The following is a 6,527-nucleotide window of genomic DNA, read 5'->3' on the forward strand; positions in this document are numbered from 1 at the left end:
GTGTCTAAACTTTTGCTGTGGGCCTTTTCCTTTTCTGTTTAAAAAATTATGAAAATGATTTTATTTAAAATTAATTGTCATCTATAACTTTAAGCCATTTGGAGATTATTTCATCTTCTACTTGCTTAACCGTTCACATGAACTGAAATTTTGACCATGGGTGCCCAAACATTTACATTAAAGCACCATAACTGCGACAGGTGTAATCTTTTGACATCGGTAAATGCAGCACAATACTCACCTTTACAGCTTACTGAATAAATTTGAGAACTCACGCTACCAATCTGCAGGGGAAGAAACAAAACCTTATGAATCATGAAACCTGCCAAAATTCAAATACGTGTATGCAATGTACGTTTAAATGTAGTCAAATAATTCGCCCCAGCTGCTTTAGCCCTACTTCCTTTCCACAAAATAGAAGGAAATACTTGGCTTACATGTCCATTACATTTTACAGGGCAAAGCTAGCACAGTGGGCTATTTCTATTTCCTATTTCTCTTACAGCACATCTTGGCACGCACGAGCTCTCTACAAGAGTGCAGGTGCGTTGCTAGAGTGGAACAGGTCGCCTATTAGCTCTTATGTTGCCTACTTACTTTCACATTAAGACAAATGCATCAGTGGCCACTGTCATCGTGGGCCCCCTAACGGGTATTAGCGGTGTAGAAACTATCCGCGTAGCAACTGCTGTGTTTACACGGTCACAGAAATTTGACAGCTAACAAATTAGCGAACAACAACTCTGCTAGCCAGAAAGTTAGTATACAGACCAGCCGCTAACTGCACCTTGAACTGACAGACGCCGTCCTTTATCTTCATAGCTAGGGATTCCATGCCTTTTACCGTCTCGGTAAACTACGAGCCATAATGGTCAAGCAATGCCAAGTTGATTCTACTGAGCTGAGTTTGATATACTTGCCTTGCAGCACTGCGTGGATGATCTTTCAATCTATCTCTTCCACCGCGCTTTCCACAGCCATACCTGCGACTTTGTGGTTCTAATTCATTGGCCGATGTTTATGGTCATGCCGTTGACATCCAATGGCATGTCACATTGTTTTCATGACCGCGCCATCACCTCAGGTGCAATGTATTTTCACAATCTGACTATGCATATGTACAGAGAAATATATTTGGGTAACAAGGAGATTATGTTTTATTACATTTACAGTGATTTTATGTTATTTTACATTTCACATGTGAAATCGCAGTCGATTTATGTAAATTTGATGATATTGTGGAAAAACAGTACTCAACTGTAAAATACACAGTAAAATAAAAAAACATTACTATTTTTTGGAACAGTGTAGGTGTGAAACTCCAGACTGAGAAACTATCCATCTCTAAGTCTTTTGGACTTTCTAGAAATGTACTCAGAGCTAAGCTAGTCTCAGAGGTTTAGTCCAAGCTCAGCTAAAGCTTGACAAAGAAACGAACTAAAACATGTGCTTACCATTAAACTTTAACTGACACCTAACTATCATTCAAACTGTAAAGAAGGCTCAGGAAATTAAAGGAACTTTCACAGTTTTCTAAAGGCACTAAATTAATCATCTGTAAACAATAGAAGTGCAAATATATATGTTGTTTTCTTATGCCGTATTACATGTCCCATTTTGATATTACTAAACTGCGAGACTACATGTAAAATGTGAAAACCAGTTCTTGACTTAATGTGTATGACTCTGACCTCATTCATTCAAAAAACAAAACAAAACAAAGAGAAGAACTTCTTGGGTGGTTACCACAAACAGGAGGGATTACAGTTGTTTCTGCTAATGCTTCCTATACCTATGGGCATGACTTGAACATAGATAATTAAACAGATTTTTCTTTGTTTGCCCAAACATAATCAAGGTTAAAGTTCCTTGGATGCAGAAAAGCCCATCCTCCCAGTCTATTAGAAATAAATCCAATGCAAGGCTTCCCCACCTGACTGTCTTATCCCTTATTCCCCCTCATTATTTTATTTCCATACCTGAACAAAAGCATCTAAAACACTGAGTGTCCCAAACCATAATAGGACACAGAAAGCGATACTGCTCACGAAAATTTTGCTTATTCTGATATGTCAGAAGCTCTTTGTGACACCTGGTATTGCCCTTTACTAAAATGTAGGGTTAATGCCACACGAGTCAAGCTGATTTAGCTTAAAATATAGCAGATGACTGCACTCAGCATTTTTTAATTAAAGGTCCAGTTATCGTATATAATATTGCGCTCTCATTTCTCCTCAGCACTCCCTTTTTTTATTGTCTGTTTCCTCCAGTGAGAAGGGCTGGCCAGTGATGCCAGCCCAGGGTTGTTTCCGTGGTAATGAGCTGTCAAGGATATAAAGAAGGGTGTTCTTTTTTCTTTGCATATCTCTTCCTTCCAAATAGGGAATGTAGACGAGAGAGCTAGTCTGGCAGCAGCATCTGTGGAGAGCACGCCCTGGGGATTCTAGTGTCACAGATGCAGTTTAAGAACCATGTGAATGGAGTGGCTCTCCCTGACTGCAGGCTGTGGGTCTGGCATGATTAGACCTTTAGACGTGTTTTTGTTGAATGAGAACTGGGTTTTGAGGTGCTCAGAAGAACTGCTCTAAAGAAGTAATTTAATTTACCAACCTCTAATGACAATAAACATAATTTCTGCAATCAGTCTCTGCTCTTTTGGGTTTGCTGATATGTTTCCCTTTGATTGTGTAAGTGGTAATTGCATTTTAGCTTGCCACAAAGAAGCACACTTATTCGTCAGAAATATGTGCTCTTATTGAGACTAATTTTAGATACATTTTCAGCATTTTAATTGTTCACTCTTTATGGCTTTCGCACACAGACACATTGCTTCCTATGATTCTATATTTTTCCTGCACAACAGATGTAATAACCAACTGCAACGGAAATCATAATTAAGATCTGCATTATTAGTTGTTTTTTGCAGTACCTATATAATAGACTTGGAATCAGCATTGTTGATGGACAGAATAGTGATGTGAAACCACAGTTGTTTTCAGGCATTGGTAAACTGTGTCCTAGTATTCCACAAATAGCGCAATAAGGAGAGAGTAATTCTTTGAAATTAATTGAAGCCGGTCTCTGGCATCAAATATGCAAACTAGACTGTTGCAATAAAGACCCTGCTGACCCTGCTGCTGAGTGAAGCACAGCTGATAAGCAAACTCTGGACAACTTTACTTAAGATTTTTTTTTTCTTACCTAATTTCTGAAGCCTTTCTTTTATTTCAGCAGTGTCTCTTTTGCAGGTTGATAAAATCTATGGTCATGCTACTTTCTGTCATAATTTTTCTCTGCTGCTGTCACCAGACTTCAGTTTATGATTGTCACCATGTGCATGAGACAACAGCACAACAAAGCCCTGAGTGCAGTACTGGAAAAGAGAAGATAGGGTTACTCAAACTGATGAGAGCTCATTAGCCTGCAACACAATCTCTCCAACAAGTATTAATTAGTGTAAATTAAAGATGCACAGAAGCTTGCTAACTCCAAACTGGGGGAAGGGAATCAATGCCAGAACCACCTACCTCCCCAAAAAGGCAACTTAGAGCTGTCATGGTCCTAATATAACTGAGGTTGAATTTCATTTTCTTGCTTTTCATTCAGCTCAAGTTGTATTTTTTGGTTTTTTCAGTTTATTTCCCTATCGATCTGTCTCATATTCCTGAGGTTATGCTTTCACACTCCATTTTTGATGTGAGTATTCTTATTTCAGTGTGTACTATTTGTCCTCAGTATTTGTATTTTTGTTACTTCTTGTTTGTCGTTTAAGAGTACTTATCGTTTGAATCATGTCCTGCTCTGATTCCCTGATTAATTATGTTTTTCTTGTTTCACTACCAGTTACCTATCAGCCTTGAGCAGAAATGGGCAGCGTTACTGTAATCCAATTACTTTTAACTGTAACGAGTAAAGTAAGGGATTACTATTGCAAAAAAGTAAGATAAGATAAGATAAGAAGAACTTTATTTATCCCGAGGGAAATTCTTTTGTCATACACATGCTCAATGCAGCAAGCGAGACAGAGGAGCAGAGGAATAAGATATTCAATATGTACAATAGAATACAAGTGTGCAGTAATATACAGTGGGATAGTGCAAAATATAATATCAAATAACTGTAACAAGTAACAATATAACTAATTAGATTACTGTTACTTTCTCGTAAGCATGCTGGATTACTGCGTTACTAAACTGTTGTGTTTGTGAGAGTGTCTCATGACAATGACATACGAGCGTGTGACATCTGTGGCAGCAACAGACGTGTGTAGATCAACAATGGATAACATGAAGCGCAGGAGAGAGTACGACCATGCATCAATTATAGCTTTGAAGTACTGACATTACTTTGAGTTTGACAAAAAAAAACATTAGCATCCGCTGTACACTCTGCATGGGAAGAAAACTTCTTTCTACAGCAAAAAATTCCACTTCAAATCTGAGCAAGCACATAGTATGAAAGATAAGCGCCAGTTAACAGTCTTGTTTATTGCTCTCATTATTCAAGGAAATTCTTTTAGATCAGTGTAAACTACACTTAGCACAAGTACTTTTAATATCCTTTTGATAAGTAACAAGTAACTTGTATCTCAAGGCTGAAGGACACAAGTTAAAACTCAAAACTGCCATAGCAAGTTACCAAGTTCTTATGCATCTCTAAATGTAACTAACACTCACTTCCCGCTCAGCACTTAACACTTATTTTGTCAAGAAGCACTCTGCTGCAGACTGATGCACACTTTGCAGAATTTAATTAGAAATAACTAGGTTACATATGTTCATAATCCACACTGAAGATGAGATTCATAACACTTGATACGGATCCTAAGTGTACAGATGCAACAGTATATTCAGCCATTTGGTAGTCAGAAAGTCTCTGGAATATAGAAAAAAATCCTGACAATTAGATTTAAACTTTGAAACTAAAGGCAACATGTCCCAAACTGATAGCATTTTTGTTAGTCGGCAGGTCATTACCATAAATCCAGATATTTATTTGTTCCCCTTTGGCACACTCTTGGTAATGTTTAATTGTTATTATTACTTTTTATTTATTTAACGTATAAATTACTTCTAAACACATGAAAAAAATAACTAGTACTTGTATTTACAAAACCTTTGGTACCCATTTAATTTATAAAGCTGTAGAATTTTATTAATTCAGTAAGGCTTGAATGAGTAATTTGAACTGCAGTAGGTCAAGGAGGAATTGTCAGCTAAAGATAACTCAGAGCCTGGTAAATACTCTGACCTTTTAAACCTTGTTGCACTCAGTAATCACAGGCTCTTCCTCCAGGCAACTGAAATGAAGCCAATGCCTACAAAGAACATAAAAGCTAAAAACATATCAAAATTTATACACCACAGTACAGCAACTCTCACTGCCTGAAATGTCTGACAAGTTTCAGTGAACGCAGCAATCACAGGGTTGATGCCAGCAGATTGCAAAGCTGATGGCAGACCAGGCCTCGGATAACCTCAAATTTTTAAATGTATAATTAATTTAAAAATTTTGAAGAGGCCCAGTCTTCCATGATATTTCCTCTTCATCATTGCCTGTTTTCGGTTGCCTGAAGCGCTCTTGTAGCAGTTCATCTCAGGGGTGCGTCTTCCTGATGCATTCATGGATGCTCCTTGTTTCTTCCCAGAGTGTGACTCTGACTCACATATCCTCCTCCTCCCTCTTTTCATTGCTTGGAGAGTCTCAGAGTGTGGACTTTGCATGAGACCTTGTGTGCTGTCGAGTTTTCATGTTTTTGAATGAGCATCGTGAATCTCCTCATTTAATCACCTAACTATCCCCGATGGGTATTTGATGACTGGTAGGACTTACTTGTTGATATTGCCGATCTTATTTCTAAAACTAAGCTGGTTTCTTAGCACCTCTCCTACTCTTTAATAGTATTTAGCTATTGCTATGCTCCTTCCTGACCACAGTTCCTGTTGTTCTGTGAAATACCCAGCTACTTTTATCGGTCCTGTATGCTATCCAGCTTTCTGGTAATTCCACTCCTTTGGTCCTGATCACCTTCACTGTCTTTACCAGCACACTCCATTCCAAATTACATAACATTGTTTTCTTCACTGTAAAAATCTAATGAGGTGGGAAAATGACCTGAGTGCTCATTCACTCCCGGTTTATAGCTTGGTGTCATCAACTCAGTGATCGGTCAGTGATGGTCGCTCCACTTCTGGATCTATATTATTATCCACTTGTTGTGATGAGCTACAAGAGTGGGTTGAAGCCTGTGCAGATTTGGTATAGCATGCAAGTGATGAATAACATTTTTCGACCTATGTGCTTACTTAAGTGTTACAACTTGGCAGGTCAAGGGGAGGTCTTGGGCAGGTCATTGTAAGTTTGAAATTGTTGCTTGAGGGGATCCTTCATCATCAGGATTATTTTGCCGTGTGTTGGACAGTTTGAGTTACCTGTTATTAGTAGTGCACTAATTTGTGCTGTGAGCTTGATTATGCAGATGGAGTGGATAATGGCAGGTAGTATCTCAGAATTTAAAGTTAATTGGA

Source organism: Aulonocara sp. 'chitande type north' Nkhata Bay, linkage group LG10 (assembly GCF_057382095.1).
Source record: "Aulonocara sp. 'chitande type north' Nkhata Bay isolate Kocher_YH1m ecotype deep benthic linkage group LG10, A_spYH_male_GT1.1, whole genome shotgun sequence".
NCBI classification, from domain to species: Eukaryota; Metazoa; Chordata; class Actinopteri; order Cichliformes; family Cichlidae; genus Aulonocara; species Aulonocara sp. 'chitande type north' Nkhata Bay.